Source organism: Oncorhynchus masou, chromosome 11 (genome assembly GCF_036934945.1).
Source record: "Oncorhynchus masou masou isolate Uvic2021 chromosome 11, UVic_Omas_1.1, whole genome shotgun sequence".
Lineage (NCBI taxonomy): Eukaryota > Metazoa > Chordata > Actinopteri > Salmoniformes > Salmonidae > Oncorhynchus > Oncorhynchus masou.
In genome coordinates, this window is record NC_088222.1 from 36,225,457 (window position 1) to 36,243,815 (window position 18,359).

The following is an 18,359-nucleotide window of genomic DNA, read 5'->3' on the forward strand; positions in this document are numbered from 1 at the left end:
CACTGTTTAAGAGGACACACCTGTCTTCCTCAGGGGGAAGGATTTATTAATCAGAAGCTCATTTACGATATCATTAGAATAAGGCCTTTTGTTTTAAAGCTCTTTTGGGCAAGACCATGTGTATTTTGTTTTCTAATTGAAAAATAAATGCTTTCACAATACTAAAGTCTAACATGTTTCTTTGTAGGAAAATAAAAGGTTTGGAGGAGAACAACGAGGAGGGGGCGCTGTTTGAGGCTGTGTCCACTGGGAATGTCATGAAGCTTGAGGGTCTGGTTCAGTACCTGCATCAGTCCATGAAGAAGCTCTCCAACACTGAGTGTTAGGCAGACTGTGTATTATATTCTGTAGTATTGTATAATGTTTGCATTTTAGGATACCATTGTACATTAGTACTTTACAGCTTCATGTCCACACCCCGGCTACACTATAGCCTTAACCCTAGCCATTACCCTAACCCTATCTTCATGTCCACATCCCAGTTCAACCCTAACCTCAACCCTATCCCTAGAATGGTTATAAATTGTACTTATAGCTGTAACCTTAGCCTTAACCCTATCCCTAACCCAAGTACATTGTAAGTACAATGTAAGAATGAGTTATTACAATATTTGTTACACTGTGATTACACAGTTATAAGGGCCCTGTAATGTAACGCAGGTAGCCTAGTGGTTAAGAGTGTTGGGCCAGTAACTGAAAGTTCGCTGGTTCGAATCCCTGGACAGACTAGGTGAACAATCTGCCGGAGTGCCCCTGAGTAAGGCACTTTAATTGCTCCTGTAAATCGCTCTGGATAACAGCGCCTGCTAAATTACAAAAAAATGAACGTAAATGGTTAATATTTTTAGTCTGTGTATTCTTTTATACTCCATTCTTTCACCTCCTGCTCTCCTAGATCAATCGTATGGTAAAAACACCCAGCTGAAGGCTCTACTGAATCTGAGAGATGGCAGAAATAACGCAATTACATTTCTCTTTGACATCTCAGAGAAGATGGGGGACATCAAATCATTTATAAATGTAGCATACACCGACAGCTATTACAAAGGTGAACTTTCATATAACCAGAATTATCATTACTTGATGTTGTTCATCTATTCTACACCATGCTTCTGACAACTCAGTTTTATGTACACAGCATTCAACCAATGTAATATAAAAATACAGTCATATTCGTTTATGTTTAAGGCCATGCATTTTCTGACTGTCTATCCTTTCTTTCTCTGTATCATTCAAGGCAAACAGCCCTTCATATTGCCATTGAGAGAAGGAGTGCCTATTCTGTTCAGCTATTGATCAAGGAAGGAGCAGAAGTCCATGCCGAAGCCTGTGGGAAATTTTTCCAGCCTTATGATCTACTCAGCTTCTACTGTAGTTTGGTGAGTGTGTCAGTATCACTGAGCCTTGAACAGTGCCCTCCTCTGATAGGTTTGCAACAGACTTTCCTGCTTGTCAGTCAGTCCTCTGAGAGAATAATAATTCCCTTGTTTATGACTTAGGGAATTGTATGAATGTGTTTTGTGAAACCTTACAGAAAGTGTGTTTGCATATCCAGAAAATACAATTGTCACTGTTGTGGTGGGTAGAGTGATGGAAAATACATTAAAGTGAGGGAAATGTGTTTCCAGGTGAGCTGATTCTGCCCCTGGCTGTTTGCACCAACCAGTCTGAGGTAGATGACTTCCTGCTGGAGAACTCCTACCATTGGGTGGATGTGAGAGAGAGGGACTCCCTGGGTAACATGGTGCTGCATGCCCTGGTGGTGGTGTCAACTGATAACACACCAGAGAACACGGACTTCATCACCTCCATGTACGACTACATCACCTCACCACTGCTGCTCGCCTGCACCCCAGTTGGAGGCTGGAGGACTTGGACAACAACCACGGCCTGACGCCTATAAAACTGTCTGCCAAGTTTGGCAAGATCAGGGTAAGGAACGTGTCTGATATGGAGTAATGTTGTATATTTGTTCGGCCCACTACTCTATGTAGACCTACTGGAGAACAGATCAACAGTTTGTTGTTTACAAATGAAGCCATCTGATCTTTAATGTAATATTTTGTTCATGTTAGACATCAGAAGAAAATACATTGTTCCTCCATATGTGTTTATGATAATGTGCTACATCCTTCCATTACGTGTTGGCCAATTGTTGTATTCTTCCTCTAGTTGTTTGAGAACATGATGCATCATGAGTTTCATGAGAGGGAGACCAGACACGTGTCCCGTAAATTCACTGAGTGGGTGTACAGACCTGTCCCTTCCTCCCTGGATGATTTGGCCTCACTGTGACTCCTAGGAGAAGAATTCTGCCCTGGAGATTGTCTACAGCGTTAATATAATAAGGATCAAATCATTAGCCCCATTTGGTGCTACAATGCATCCGTTGTCCTGATCTTGTTCACATGTATCTACACTGTGTCTGCATTTTGACCAGATTTCCCGATCCCTCCCTGTATGCAAATTATTTCAGAAATATTCTTTCAAAATAATATGTATTTATTTAAAGACATATTGATGGCCTGAGAAAATGGTGCCTCCTGTCAATGATTTAAGAGGGCTGGATAATGATTATTTAAATGGTTTCACTGTTCAGCTCCGTCTACACACAATGTGCCTGACTACATTCGGAGGTGGTCAGGAAGATCAGATCACAATGCATCTTTTAATCGTCTAAACCTGTCTAGAAAAGTGGGTACAATCAGAATGTGTACAAGATTAAGGACATGTTAGCACCAGGTTTAAATGGGGCTCTAAATGCCATCTCCTGTCGTTGTGCCCTTGAGAAAGGCACTCAACCCTTATCTGCTCCAGGGGTGCTGCGCGGTGGTTGACCCTGTGCTCCAACCTCTCTGTGGGTGTGTCTCGGGGGTACGTGTACTGTAAGAAAATGCATTTCAAGAGAAAGAGAGACCAAAAGTAAGACCTACTTGCATCAAAGTGTGATTCTACCCACTGGACACAGATGTCAATTCAACGTCTATTCCACATTGGTTCAACTTAATTTAATTGAAACGACTCGGAAACAACGTTGATTCAACCAATGTGTGCCCAGTGGGTAATAGTATCCATTTTATTTTAGAATCGCCATGCGATGCTCAAAATTGAGCCTCTGAACTGGAGGAGTGGGACAAGTTCGCTGCTCAGATGTTTTTCTTAACTGCCTACAAGAGGAAGAAGGGAACGGTGAGGTCTTTCTGCATGATCACAATAAGATACATTATTCTAGCTGAAACTGAGCAACTCAGTTTGGATCCAGGCGAACATCATGCAGGAGATCAAATCAGTGTTGCCAAAGTGCTGTCCATAGAAACAATTTTCACTTCAGCTCAATTTCTCTCACTCTCTGATATCCAGCCACCTTTTACTCTGGAGCATACCAGACAGTAATTCCTGAGTCTAGTGGGTCAACTGTTTACAGCAGTAGAAGCCTGTCACTTATTCCCAGGAGGGGTGTGTGATGTGTGATTTTACATACTGTATGTGTGAAAGCCATCCTAAGCCATGCCATGTTGCTCGTGGACGTTTATTGGCAGCTATATGCATGTGTGGCTAGGAAATTACTGTTTCATACTGTAAGTGTCAGGTTATTTTTTGGAGTGAGTGATAAAACTTGAGTTCAAGTTGACTTTGTATGTAGTTTTCTGCAGACAATCTTCCTGTCCTCCTCTGTGCTGTACTGCTGTGGGAGGGTGGAGTACCTGGGGTTCTCAGCCGGGTCACCCTGTGCTACTTCTCCAGGGGATACGGACACAGGCATCTACAGTGTTATGATAAAGAAGGTATAATGGATACCAGGGCCTGTTTTCACAAAGACTCTCAAGAGTAAGAATGCTGATATAGGATCACTTGCCTTTTAGATCATATTGAATAAAATGATATGGACAGGGGGGGACCTGATCCTAGATCAGCAGTCCTGGACAGGTCCTGGTCACACTCCTATAGAGAAGCTATAGGATTCATTGCCACAGGGTATTTACAATAAATGTATGATTGGGACAACATTGGTGTCGTGACCCAGCTGTATAATCCACAGTTCCTTTGATACTCTCTTTTTTACTACGTCTTCTTTTTCCTTTGCAGATGATCCTAAGTGATATCTTGCACTTTCTCTTTGTCTACGTTGTCTTCTGCTTTGGTTTTTCAGCAGGTATTTCATTTCTCTTCTGTCACTTTTTTATTCAGGGACAAAGAGACACAGCCCGTCAGTGGCTCATGAATTCAAAATGAATCTGTTTATTCTTCCAACACCATCAAAGGACCTATCAAAATTGTAGATGACAGTTCCCTTGTACAATGACACTTCTAAAACACTGAAAACAAATGAGACAGTATAAACCAACAATATGATTTCTATTAAAAAACAACTGTCAATGGACCGTAATAACGCATTCTCGGTCCCTCCACAGCAGTGGTGTTACAGACTTTGGTTTTTCCATTTATATTTTGAGGTTGGATGTGGTGTCACCTCATTAGTCAGTAGGTGTTACACCTGTGCTGGTTTGTCCATCTCATTAATCGGAAGGTGTTTCACCTGTGCTGGCCCATGTGATATTTAAGAGTGACTGGCCCAGTGCTCCACTTGTCTTAAGAGATGTGGAGGGTTAACACCTTTAGTTGGCGCTCCCAATTTGATTTCTAGAAAAACAATCCTTTATCTGATTTCCCCTGTTTTCATTTTGCTCCACCTTTTGGTTTGCGTCCTGCCTTTAAGTTTGGTGTAGGTTTTTCATTTTGTTTGCCTCTGTAGCGTGCTTAATTCTTCATTTATGGGGATTTATTTGCCACCTGCAGAGAGTTGACAGACTGGTTGCAGTGTCAGCTCTTGCGCACCTTCTCCCAAGCAGTGGTAATTTTAGCATGTACATCTTGGTGGGGTAAAAAAAAAGGTGGGATGTATGCCAGCAAAGCCACTGCACAACACTAAACAATACATTAATTGCACTATACCACTGCTACACCTGGCTATCAGCGGAACCTTGTCTGGTAGCGAAACAGTTCATTCAGCCTCATTTACTGCCTTTACAAAAACAGCTGATATGGGTGACTTGTTTAAACAAATGTGTTTCTACTGACTATTGAGATGTACAAACTATGACATAAGGGGACAACAAGTGGAGAAGAGGCAATCCGTAATTTCCATTAAAACATTGAGTGAGCGAGGAAGGACGCAGTCAATATAACTATTTGTGAAGCACTTTTGAAATGTACAGTGACAGAATTCAGAACATGGGCCGTACTTAGTGTTCTCCCTGTACACCAGGTCAGAACCGTAAGATGAAAAAGGGGGCATATAAGCAGACCATGAAAGCTCTTACAATATTCGATGATAACATTTCTCAAAAACAAATTATAGGCTACATGTGCACCACAAAGTCAGAACAGTAGGTGAAAATAGATCAAAAAGGGTGAGGCACATGGGCTACTAACAGCTTACTACACAACATATACTTATGTATACTGTAGCTAAGAAAGTAATACTATCTCCCTGACATATTACATAACTTATGCAGCAGCATACAAGACATGTTTGACTCACCTTGTTGTGCTGTGCTCACTTGAACAGGAAGGTGGCACAGCGGTCCTTTGTGTGTAACTTTGGCATCAAACTTTGTCATTAAAGTCTGGTGTTCTCTGGATTTTTGGTGCTTTCAAGACAACTGGGAACTCGAAAAAAAAACAAAACAAGGTCAAATTATGACGTCAGTGATCTATAGAAAGAGGCCAGAGTTCCCGACTTGGAACTCCAAGTTGGATTACCGTTCAAAATGTATTTTCCCAGTCGGAGCTCATTTTCTTTCTCAAGTTCCCAGCTGTCTTAAACTCACTGAAGTCTGTGATTTCCCATTTCCGAGTTTCCTGTTGTTTTGAGCACCGCAAAAGTCAGGCTGGATTGGCAGCATAGCCAATGTATTCAACATTTTCTGGCCCATGGTGTTGCATGTGGATGCTTATCCTTTTAAGCTTGGAAATGAGACCCCAGACTTGGACCACACACCCTCTCCACTGAGTAGCAGGCTAGTGATTGCTTTGCAACACTTGCAGTTAGCCACGGATTCCTTCCTAACGACTCATTCTTGAATTAGCGACTTCAAACTTGTGTAATGTTTATGTCCAATGGCAACTGGGGAAAAAAATTTGAATCATGATGTGATCTTCAGGTCGTAGCTCTAGAAAGAGGCCCATGTTCCCAATTCCGAGTTGGATATAATACAATTCCGAGTTGGATGAAAGTTCAAAACTTATTTTCCCAGTCGTAGCTCGTTTTTCCCGAGTTCCCAGTTGTCTTCAACTCACTAAAGTCAGATTTTGCAGTTCCGAGTTAACAGCTGTTTTGAATGCGGCGCAAATCATGCTTCAGTCCAATCAAAGCTACTGTAGATATAACGTGATTTGACGTAATTTCATCTGTGGCCAATGATCTTGAGCCTTCTTGTATGGGCCCTCCTAAGGTAACTCTATGGCAGCACCCAAGGGGTGAGTGACAGAACATGAGTGACAGAACACTGAACATTTTGGAGCTGCCTTACTCAAGAAAACAAAACAAAAAAACATGTTTGTCGTGCACTCAGCCATACAATCTCCATAGACAAACATTGGCAGTAGAATGGCCTTACTGAAGAGATCAGTGACTTTCAATCTGGTACTGTCATAGGACGCCACCTTTCCAAAAGTCAGTTTGTCAAATTTCTGCCCTGCTAGAGCTGCCCCGGTCAACTGTAAGTGCTGATATTGTGAAGTGGAAACGTTTAGGATCAACATCGGCTTAGCCCCGAAGTGGTAGGCCACACAAGCTCACAGAACGGAACTGGTGAGCGCTGTAGTGCGTACAGTGTCAAAATTGTTTGGTTTGGCCTCCCGAGTGGTGCAGTGGTCTAAGGCCCATGGGGCGTCGCACAATTGGACCAGCATTGTCCGGGTTAGGGGAGGGTTTGGCCGGCAGGGATGTCCTTGTCCTATTGCGCTCTAGCGACTCCTGTGGCGGGCCGGGGGGCAGTGCACATTGACACGGTCGCCAGATGGATGGTGTTTCCTCCGATACATTGGTGCGGCTGGCTTCCAGGTTAAGTGGGCATTGTATCAAGAAGCAGTGCGGCTTGGTTGGGTTGTGTTGGTTGGAGGAAGCATGGCTCTCGACCTTTGCCTCTCCCGAGTCCGTACGTGAGTTGCAGCATTGAGACAAGACTAACTATCAACTGGATACCACGAAATTGGGGAGAAAAAGGTGTAAAAAAAAGAAGACAAAAAAATAAATACTTAAATGCTTAGCAGGACAGGAAAATGGTCTAATTCACACACTTATCAAGAAAACATCCCTGGTCATCCCTACTGCCTCTGATCTGGCGGACTCACTAAACAATTGCCTCATTTGTCAATTATGTCTGCGTGTTGGAGCGTGCCCCTGGCTATTCGATACATGTAAAAAACAACAAAATGGGGCCATATAGTTTGATTAATATAAGGAATTTTAAATTATTTATACTTTTACTTTTGATACTTAAGTATATTTGAGCAATTTTGGTACTTTTGGTACTTAAGTAGGATTGTACTGGGTGACTCACTTTTACTTGAGTCATTTTCTATTTAAGGCATCTTTACTTTTACTCAAGTTTGACAATTGGGTACTTTTTCCACCACTGACTACCAAGTTCCAAACTGCCTCTGGAAGAAACGTCAGCACAAGAACTGTTTGTCGAGAGCTTCATGAAATGGGTTTCCATGGCCGAGCAGCCGCACACAAACCTAAGAACTCCATGCGCAATGCCAAGCGTTGGCTGGAGTGGTGTAAAGCTTGCCACCATTGGACTCTGGAGCAGTGAAATGCATTATCTGGAGTGATGAATTTCGCTTTACCATCTGACATTCTGATGGATGAATCTGTGCAATCTTGCAAAAGTATTCACCCCCTTTGGCATTTTTCCTATTTTGTTGCCTCTCAACTTAGAATTGAAATAGATTTTTTGAGGGTTTGTATCATTTGATTCACACAAGATGCAAAATATGTTTTATTGTGAAACAATAAAGAAATAAGAAATAAGAATAATAAGACAAAAAAACAGAACTTGAGTGTGCACAACTATTCATCCCCCCCAAAGTCAATACTTTGTATCAATTACAGCTGCAAATCTAGCCACTGGGATTTTTGCACATTCTTCAAGGAAAAACTGCTCGAGCTCCTTCAAGTTGGATGGGTTCCGACTTGAAACAATCTTTGTCATAACACAGATTCTCTTTTATTTGTAATTATTTTACCCCCCTTTTCTCCCCAGGTAGTTGTTACTGTCTTGTCTCATCACTGCAACTCCTGTACGGACTCAGGAGAGGCATTACATTACATTACATTTAAGTCATTTAGCAGACGCTCTTATCCAGAGCGACTTACAAATTGGTGAATTCACCTTCTGACATCCAGTGGAACAGCCACTTTACAATAGTGCATCTAAATCATTTAAGGGGGGGGGGGGTGAGAAGGATTACTTATCCTATCCTAGGTATTCCTTGAAGAGGTGGGGTTTCAGGTGTCTCCGGAAGGTGGTGATTGACTCTGCTGTCCTGGCGTCGTGTCCTGGCGTCGTGAGGGAGTTTGTTCCACCATTGGGGGGCCAAAACTGCTAACCTAGAGGCGAAGGTTGAGAGCCATGCATCCTCCGAAACACAACCCAACCAAGACGCGCTGCTTCTTGACACAACGCACATCCAAACTGGAAGCCAGCCGCACCAATGTGTTGTAGGAAACACCGTACACCTACCGACCTGGTCAGCGTGCACCCGGCCCGCCACAGGAGTCGCTAGTGCGGAATGAGACAAGGATATCCCTGCCGGCCAAACCCTCCCTTACCAAACCCTCCCTTACAGACAACGCTGGGCCAATTGTGTGCCACCTCATAGGCCTCCGGGTCGTGGCCGGCTGTGTCAGAGCCTGGGCTCGAACCCAGAATCTCTGGTAGCACAGTTGGTAGCCACTGCGATGCAGTGCCTTAGACCACTGCGCCACCTCAAACCTCAGATTCTCAATTGGATTGAGGTTTGGGCTTTGACTAGGCCATTCCAAGACCTTTAAATGTTTACCCTTAAACCACTCGAGTGTTGCTTTAGCAGTATGCTTAGGGTCATTGTCCTGCTGGAAGGTGAACCTCCATCCTAGTCTCAAATCTAAACTCAAAACTCAAAACTGCTAACCTACAAAGCATTACATGGGCTTGCTCCTACCTATCTCTCTGATTTGGTCCTGCCGTACATACCTACACGTACGCTACGGTCACAAGACGCAGGCCTCCTAATTGTCCCTAGAATTTCTAAGCAAACAGCTGGATGCAGGGCTTTCTCCTATAGAGCTCCATTTTTATGGAACAGTCTGCCTACCCATGTCAGAGACGCAAACTCGTTCTCAACCTTTAAGTCTTTGCTGAAGACTCATCTCTTCAGTGGGTCATATGATTGAGTGTAGGAGTGGGAGTGGGAAGGTGAACGGAAAGGCTCTGGAGCAACGAACCGGCCTAGCTGTCTCTGCCTGGCCGGCACTCTCATGCCGTCCCTGGAAGGGGTGCGTCACCTGAGTGGGTTGATTCACTGATGTGGCCATCCTGTCTGGGTTGTGCCATGGCGGAGATCTATGTGGGCTATACTCAGCCTTGTCTCAGGATGGTAAGTTGGTGGTTGAAGATATCCCTCTAGTGGTGTGGGGGCTGTGCTTTGGAAAAGTGGGTGGGGTTATATCCTTCCTGTTTGGCCCTGTCAGGGGGTGTCCTCGGATGGGGCCACAGTGTCTCCTGACCCCTCCTGTCTCAGCCTCCAGTATTTATGCTGCAATAGTTTGTGTCAGGGGGGTTGGGTCAGTTTGTTATATCTGGAGTACTTCTGTACAATTTGGTGTCCTGTGTGAATTTAAGTGTGTTTTCTCTAATTCTCTCCTCTCTTTCTTTCTCTCTTTCGGGGGACCTGAGCCCTAGGACCATGCCCCAGGACTACCTGACATGATGACTCCTTGCTGTCCCCAGTTCACCTGGCCGTGCTGCTGCTCCAGTTTCAACTGTTCTGCCTTATTATTATTGACCATGCTGGTCATTTATGAACATTTGAACATTTTGGCCATGTTCTGTTATAATCTCCCCCGGCACAGCCAGAAGAGGACTGGCCACCCCACATAGCCTGGTTCCTCTCTAGGTTTCTTTCTAGGTTTTGGCTTTTCTAGAGAGTTTTTCCTAGCCACCGTGCTTTTACACCTGCATTGCTTGCTGTTTGGGGTTTTAGGCTGAGTTTCTGTACAGCACTTTGAGATATCAGCTGATGTACGAAGGGCTATATAAATAAATTTGATTTGATTTGATTTGATTTGATTTGAAATCTCTGGAAGACTGAAACAGGTTTCCCTCAAGAATTTCCCTGTATTTAGCGCTATCCATCATTCCTTCAATTCTGACGAGTTTCCCAGTCCCTGTCGGTGAAAACATCCCACAGCATGATGCTGCTACCACCATGCTTCACTGTGGGGATGGTGTTCTCGGAGTGATGAGAGGTGTTGGGTTTGCGTCAGACAAAGCTGAACGGAGCAAAGTACAGAGAGATCCTTTTGTGACTAGGGGGCAGTATTGTCATTTTTGGAAAAATAATGTTCCCGTAGTAAACAGGATATTTTGCCAGGACAAGAATATGAACTGATATTGCAGGCAAAAGCCTGAGAAAAATCCAATCAGGAAGTGCCTCATGTTTTGAAAGCGCTGCGTTCCAATGCTTCCCTATTGAGCAGTGAATGGGCTATCAACCAGATTACTTTTTCTCCGTATTCCCCAAGGTGTCTACAGCATTGTGACGTAGTTTTACACATTTATGTTGAAGAATACCCGTAAGTGGCTACATTGGCTCCCAGAGTGACTCTCGCGTAAAATACAGAGGTAGCCATTATTCCAATTGGTACTACTGAAAAACAAATTGTCCCGATGGATATATTATTGAATAGATATTTGAAAAACACCTTGAGGATTGATTATAAACAACGTTTGCCATGTTTCTGTCGATATTATGGAGCAAATTTTGAATATTCTACGCCGTTTTTGTGACTGCAATTTCCGGGCGATTTCTCAGCCAAACGTGAAGAACAAACGGAGCTATTTTGCCTACACAAATAATATTTTTGGAAAAAAGGAACATTTGCTATCTAACTCAGAGTCTCGTGAGTGAAAACATCCGAAGCTCATCAAAGGTAAACGATTTAATTTGATTGCTTTTCTGATTTCTGTAACCAACTTACCTGCTGCTAGCTGGGCAAAATGCTATGCTAGGCTATCAATAAACTTACACAAATGCTTGTCTAGCTTTGGCTGTAAAGCATATTTTGAAAATCTGAGATGACAAGGTGATTAACAAAAGGCTAAGCTGTGTCTCAATATATTTCACTTGTGATTTTCATGAATAGGAATATTTTCTAGGAATATTTATGTCCGTTGCGTTATGCTAATTAGCGTCAGTCGATGATTACGCTCCCGCATGCGGGATGGGGAGTTACTAGAGTGAAAACCTGCTCCAGAGCGCTCAGGACCTCAGTCTGGGACGAATGTTCACCTTACTACAGGACAACAACCCTAGGCACACAGCTAATACAATGGAGGATTAGCCTCGGGACAAGTCTCTGAATGTCATTGAGTGGCCCAGCCAGAGCCTGGACTTGAACCCAATTGAACATCTCTGGAGAGACCTGGAAATAGCTGTGCAGTGACGCTCCCCATCCAACCTGACAGAGCTTGAGAGGATCTTCAAAGAACAATGGGAGAAACTCTCAAAATACAAGTGTGCTAAGTTTGTAGCGTCATCCCCAAGAAGACGCGAGGCTCTAATCGCTGCCAACGGTGCTTCAACAAAGTACTGAGTAAAGGGTCTGAATACTTATTTAAATGTTGTTTCTTTTTTTTTGTATAAAGTTGTAAAAAAATGTAAATAACTGTTTTTGCTTTGTCATTATGGGGTTTTGTGTGTGGATTTATGAGGGGAATTTTTTTTTTTAAATAGGGCTATAACGTAAGAAAATGTGGAAAAAGTCAAGGGGTCTGAATCCTTTCCGAATGCACTATACTTCATCCAAAGTAACCCCAATATGTACCTTAGCAGATATCTTCTCCAACAAGTCAGCTTTTACTTGATCAATTATGGCCATTTTTTGACCCACAAACAAAACTGGAATTTGAGTGGACTTGCTTTATCCAGTCATCTTCTTCTATATAGACCATACATCCCCCAGCTCAGTACCCCTGTCTATTGTAAAGCAGAACTGTCTCCATGCATTTCTCTATGACAGACTTAAAAACCATGCAAACTAAAGCTATCTTTCCTTTGGAAGTCAACTAGATTCTCAGTAGTCATATTCCTATGCAACACTCTGTAAGCACTATTTCTTTCTTGAATAGCTGCAGTGCACTCTTCAGTCCACCAATGAACCACCTTCCTTTACTCACCCACTTCACCCACTGGTACATATAAATTCTCAGCACTTAAAATCAGATGTCACAGAGGCAGCACATACATCAACCGGCCTTTCTAAAGACAACTCTCCAACTTACTTTAAGCAATGATCACCAAACGTTTCCCAGTCTGCTTTATGAAAGCCCCATCTTCTGAATGGTACCCTATCTGGAATAATAACATCAACGTTCATGGTACCCTAAACCGGGAAATTATCCCTTCCAACAGTAGAATGATTAATTCCATTCCATTCACACATAGATGCAATAGAGTTAGAAGCCATTGTGAGGTCCAGGCAGGATGTAACCCCTCGAACAACATCAACTCTTGTACCACATTCATCGTTAAGACATGCTAATGCTCTTGTTTCCATCATATCTTCCACAATAGTACCATTAGCATCTGTATGTCTACTTCCCCATAAACTACTGTGTGCATTAAAGTCGCCGCACAATATCTCTTTAGAGCTCAATTCTCCTGATATTTCATCAAAGATCACTACAGACAGTTGACGACAAGGGTTGTACAAATTGTATAACTTAATATTACTACATGCACTGTAGATTTCCACCATCACACATTCATATTCAGATGGGACAGTTATATTATATACAACCACCACCCTGTACAATTGATCTATCAGATCTGATTGAGCAATAACCAGGAAAAATAAAACAAGATGTGGTCCAAGTCATGTTTCTTGAACACATATCACATCATGTTTGATCTCTAAATCAATTTCATATACAGTTGAAGTCGGAAGTTTACATGCACCTTAGCCAAATACATTTGAACTCAGTTTCTCACAATTCCTGACATTTAATCCTAGTAAAAATTCCCTGTCTTAGGTCAGTTAGGATCACCACTTTATTTTAAGAATGTGAAATGTCAGAATAATAGTGGAGAGAATTATTTATTTCAGCACATTCCCAGTGGGTCAGAAGATTACATACACTCAATTAGTATTTGGTAGCATTGTCTTTAGCATTGTCTTTAAGTTGTTTAATTTGGGTCAAACGTTTTGGGTAGCCTTCCACAATCTTCCCATAATAAGTTGGGTGAATTTTGGCCCATTCCTCCTGACAGAGCTGGTGTAACTGAGTCAGGTTTGTAGGCCTCCTTGCTTGCACATGCTTTTCAGTTCTGCCCACAAATTTTATATGGGATTGAGGTCAGCGCTTTGTGATGGTCCCTCCAATAACTTGACTTTGTTGTCCTTAAGCCATTTTTCCACAACTTTGGAAGTATGCTTGGGGTCACTGTCCATTTGGAAGACCCATTTGCGACCAATCTTTAACTTCCTGACTGATGTCTTGAAATGTTGCTTCAATATATCCATATAATTTTCCTCCTCATGTTGCCATCTATTTTGTGAAGTGCACCAGTCCTTCTTGCAGCAATGCACCCCCACAACATGATGCTGCCACCCCCGTGCTTCACAGTTGGGATGGTGTTCTTCGGCTTGCAAGCCTTCCCCTTGTTCCTCCAAACATAACGATGGTCATTATGGCCAAAAAGTTCTATTTTTGTTTCATCAGACCAGAGGACATTTCTCCAAAAAGTACAAGAGTTCAGTGTGCCAAATTGAAGGGCCTGTTGTCTGAACCTCTGGCAGTCTCTATGGGGGTGCCACAGGGTTCAATTCTCAGGCCAACTCTCTTATCTGTATACATCAATGATGTCGCTCTTGCTGCTGGTGATTCTCTAATCCACCTCTACTCAGACGACACCATTCTGTATACTGCTGGCCCTTCTTTGGACACTGTGTTAACTAACCTCCAGACGAGCTACAATGCCATACATGGCATTGGAGGCCTTCTGTGGCCTCCAACTACTCTTAAATGCAAATAAAACTAAATGCATGCTCTTCAACCAACCGCTGCCCGCACCTGCCCCTCCATGCAGCATCACTACTCTGGACGGTTCTGACTTAGAATATGTGTGTCAGGGGTGCATAACCGGTGGCAGGGAAGTCAGACGCAGGAGAGCAGAACTAGGTAATAGCCGGAGCAGTTTAATACCAAACCAACGGCATAAAGAATTACAAGACATGGGTACAAAACCCGTCGCGCACCAGTCAACATGTGCACCAGCATTTACAATAAACAATTCCACACAAGACATGGGGAGAACAGAGGGCTAAATACACTAAACTTAATGAGGGAAATGAGAACCAGGTGTGTAGGAAAACAAGACAAAACAAATGGAAAATTAAAAGTGGATCGACAATGGCTAGAATACCGGTGACGCCGACCGCCACCCAAACAAGGAGAGGAACTGACTTCGGTGGAAGTCGTGACAATGTGGACAATTACAAATACCTAGGTGTCTGGTTAGGCTGCAAACTCTCCTTCCAGACTTACATTAAGCATCTCCAACCCAAAATTAAATCTAGAATCGGATTCCTATTTCGCAACAAAGCATCCTTCACTCATGCTGCCAAACATACCCTCGTAAAACTGACTATCCTACCGATCCTCGACTTCGGTGATGTCATAAATAAAATAGCCTCCAACACTCTACTCAGCAAATTGGATGCAGTCTATCACAGTGCCATCCGTTACGTCACCAAATCCCCATATACTATCCACCACTGCGACCTGTATGCTCTCGTTCGCCTCGCTTCATGTTCGTCCCCAAACCCACTGGCTCCAGGTCATCTATAAGTCGTTGCTCGGTAAAGCCCTGCCTTATCTCAGCTCACTGGTCACCATTGCAGCATCCACCCGTAGTACGCGCTCCAGCAGGTATATTTCATTGGTCACCCCCAAAGCCTATTCTTCCTTTGGCCGCCATTCCTTACAGTTCTCTGCTGCCAATGACTGGAACAGATTTAAAAAATTACTGAAGCTGGAGACTCACATCTACCTCACTAACTTTAAGCATCAACTGTCAGATCAGCTCACAGATCACTGCACCTGTACATAGCCCATCTGTAAATAGCCCATCCAACTACCTCATCTCCATATTTTTATTATATATATATATATTTTGCTCCTTTGCACCCCAGTATCTCTACTTGCATATTCATCTTCTGCACATCTATCACTCCAGTGTTTAATTGCTTTATTGTAATTACTTCGCCACTACGGCCTATTTATTGCCTTTACCTCCCCAATCTTACCTAATTTGCACACACTGTATATAGATGCTTTTCCTATTGTGATATTGAAATCATCTGTCTGTAAACAATTGTTGGAAAAATGACTTGTGTCATGCATAAAGTAGATGTCCTAAACAACTTGCCGAAACTATAGTTTGTTAACAAGAAATTTGTGGAGTGGTTGAAAAATGAGTTTCATTAATGACTCCAACCTAAGTGTACTTAAACGTCCGACTTCAACTGTACTAGCTATCACGGTGGAAAAGTGGGGAGTTATTTATGGAAATAAGGAATATGTTTTTTCTAGGTACCATTACAAGGAGGTGTTCTGCTGCAAATCTTCTACATCATGCTCACATACATCCTGCTGCTCAACATGCTCATCGCCGTCATGAGCCGCACTGTGGAGAAGATGTCCCTGGAGAGCACCAGCATCTGGAAAGTACAGGTGGTCCACCACGGACTGACGGACAAACGGCCGGACTGACTGACTGATGCAAGGAAATGGCACTGTGCTGCTTGTTTTGGTGGACAGTATGATCATAGCTCATTCATTGTTATGAACATATGTGCCTACAGCGGGCAATCACCATCCTGGACCTGGAGAGGAGCCTGCCCTGCTGCCTGAGTAGGCAGCTTTGTTCTGGGGTGGACAAGGACCTGAGAACCAGGGCTGGAGAGATGGACCGCCGATGGTGTTTCAGGTTGCCAATATACAGTGTATTCGGAAAGTATTAGGACACAGTCCCTTTTTCCACATTTTGTTACATCACAGCCTCATTCTAAAATTGATTAAATACATTTTCCTCCTCATCAATCTACACACAATACCCCATAATGACAAAGCGAAAACATGTTTTTTGATTTATTTTGCAAATTCATTACAAATAAAAACCAGAAATACCTTATTTACGTATGTATCCAGACCCTTAGCTATGAGACTCAAAATTGAACTCAGGTGCATCCTGTTTCCATTGATCATCATTGGGATGTTTCTACAACTTGAGTGGAGTCCAACTGTGGTAAATGCAATCGATTGGACATGATTTGGAAAGGCACACACCCGTCTATATAAGGTCCCACAGTTGACAGTGCATGTCTTTGCAAAAACCAAGCCACAAGGTCGAAGCAATTGTCCATCTGGGGAAGGGTACCAAAAAATGTATGCAGCATTGAAGGTCCCCAAGAACACAGTGGCCTCCATCATTCTTAAATGGAAGAAATTTGGAACCGCCAAGATTCTTCCTAGAGCTGGCCACCCGGCCAAAGTGAGAAATCGGGAGAGAAGGGCCTTGGTCAGGGAGGTGACCTAGAATCTGATTGAAATATGACAGAGATCCAGAGTTCCTCTGTGGAGATGGGAGCACCTTCCAGAAGGACAACAATCTCTGCAGCACCCCACCAATCAGGTCTTTATGGTAGAGTGGCCAGACGGAAGCCACTCCTCAGCAAAAGGCACCTAAAGGACTCTGACCATGAGAAACAAGATTCTCTGGTCTGATGAAATCAAGATTGAACACTTTGTCCTGAATGTCAAGCGTCACATCTGGATGAAACCTGGCACCATCCCTACGGTGTAGCTGGGGCGGCAGGTATGCTAGTGGTTAGAGTGTTGGACTAGTAACCGAAAGATTGCAAGATTGAATCCCCAAGCTGACAAAGTAAAAATCTGTCATTCTGCCCCTGAACAAGGCAGTTAACCCACTATTCCTAGACCATCATTGAAATTATGAATGTGTCCTTAACTGGCTTACCGAGTTAAATAAAGGTAAAAAATAAATAAAAAGCAAGTCTTCTTATTGGTGTCCTTTCGTAGTGTTTTTTAAAAAAGTAATTCAACCTTGAAGGCTGAATCACAGTCTTCACTGAACGGTTGATGTTGAGATTTGTCTGTTACTTGAACTCTCTGAAGCATTTATTTGGGCTGAAATTTCTGAGGATGGTAACTAATGAATTTATCCTCTGCAGCAGATGTAACTCTGGGTCTTCCTTTCCTGTGGCGATCCTCATGAGAGCCAGTTTAGCACTTGATGGTTTTTGGGACTGCACTTGAAGAAACTTTCAAAGTTCTTGACATTTTCTGGATTGACTGAATTAAAGTAATTATGGCCTGTTGTTTCTCTTTGCTTATTTGAGATGTTTCCATAATATGGACTTGATCTTTTACCAAATAGGGCTTGTCACAACACAGCTGATTGGCTCAAAGGAAAATAAAATCCACAAATGAACTTTCAACAAGGCACACCTGTTAGTTGAAATCCATTCATGAAGCTAGTTGAGAGAATGCCAAGAGTGTGCAAAGCTGTCATCAATGCAAGGGGTGGCTACTTTGAAGAATCTCAAATATATATATTTTTTTAATTTGGATAACAGTTTTTTTGGTTACTACATGTTTCCATATGTTGTTTCATAGTTTTGATGTCTCCACTATTATTCTGCAATGTAGAAAATAGCAAGAATAAAGAAAAACCCTGGAATGAGTAGGTGTGTCCAAATTTTTGACTGGTACTGTACCTGTACATCCCTACTGGATAACATACACAATAAATAATGAACTCCACATTTTGATTGCATCCAATATCAATAACAGGACAATCATCCCAACACAAACCCATTTCAACAAGAACCCATCACATCAGGGAAATAAAATATAAAGCCCGTCATTCAACTTTAGCTGTGAGAGTGTGTGTCTAGAATTGAATAACTGATTGCACTGCTGTCGTGCACACGGCAATGGTGTCTCCGACATACCATACCAGAGGTAGGCCTAGTAGTGCAGGGGGGCTGAAGAGAAACTATT

The 18,359-nt window shown here is 42.8% G+C and overlaps 1 long non-coding RNA gene across 1 annotated transcript; it reads left to right on the plus strand.

The window, feature by feature from the left end:
* The first annotated feature begins 693 nt into the window (after window positions 1-693).
* Window positions 694-2,973, plus strand: LOC135548609 (uncharacterized). The gene is made up of 3 exons (XR_010456856.1): window positions 694-1,048; window positions 1,238-1,379; window positions 1,629-2,973. It is a non-coding gene; the product is annotated as an uncharacterized LOC135548609 (long non-coding RNA).
* Window positions 2,974-18,359: the final 15,386 nt, after the last annotated feature.